Raw genomic sequence first — 459 nt, 5'->3', positions numbered from 1 at the left:
AACACAGGAATGGAATATGCAAGAGATGTGGGACACCATGAAAAGACCAAATCTACAGATCATAGGAATAGAGGAAGGAGAAGAATTTCGGGTTAATGGTGTTGACCAGATCTTAAACAAGAGTGTAGAAGAGAATTTTCCAAAATTAAGGAAAGACATCCCCATACAAATACTGGAAGCACATAGAACACTAAATAGACAGGATCAGAAAAGAAACTCCCCTCAGCACATCATAGTAAAATCACTAAACATACAGAACAAAGAGAGAATATCGAAAGCTTCAAAGGAAAACAAGTCATATATAAAGGAAAATCCATCAGAATTACACCTGACTTTTCAGTGCAAATTATGAAAGCCAGAAGAGCCTGGACCAAAGTATTCCCAGTTCTCAATGACCACAGATGCCAACCTAGATTATTTTCCCCAGCCAAAATGTCTATTATAGTCGAAGGGGAAAGA

The 459-nt window shown here is 37.7% G+C and overlaps 1 protein-coding gene across 7 annotated transcripts in view; it reads right to left on the bottom strand.

The window, feature by feature from the left end:
* Nucleotides 1-459, bottom strand: part of Hecw1 (HECT, C2 and WW domain containing E3 ubiquitin protein ligase 1) — a 492,247-nt gene that overhangs the window by 69,251 nt on the left and 422,537 nt on the right. The window lies entirely within an intron of this gene.

The sequence above is a fragment of the Nannospalax galili genome, unplaced genomic scaffold (assembly GCF_000622305.1).
Source record: "Nannospalax galili isolate Female #2095 unplaced genomic scaffold, S.galili_v1.0 scaffold54, whole genome shotgun sequence".
NCBI classification, from domain to species: Eukaryota; Metazoa; Chordata; class Mammalia; order Rodentia; family Spalacidae; genus Nannospalax; species Nannospalax galili.
Note: the sequence above shows the minus strand (reverse complement) of the source record. Positions and strands in the feature narration are given on the sequence as shown.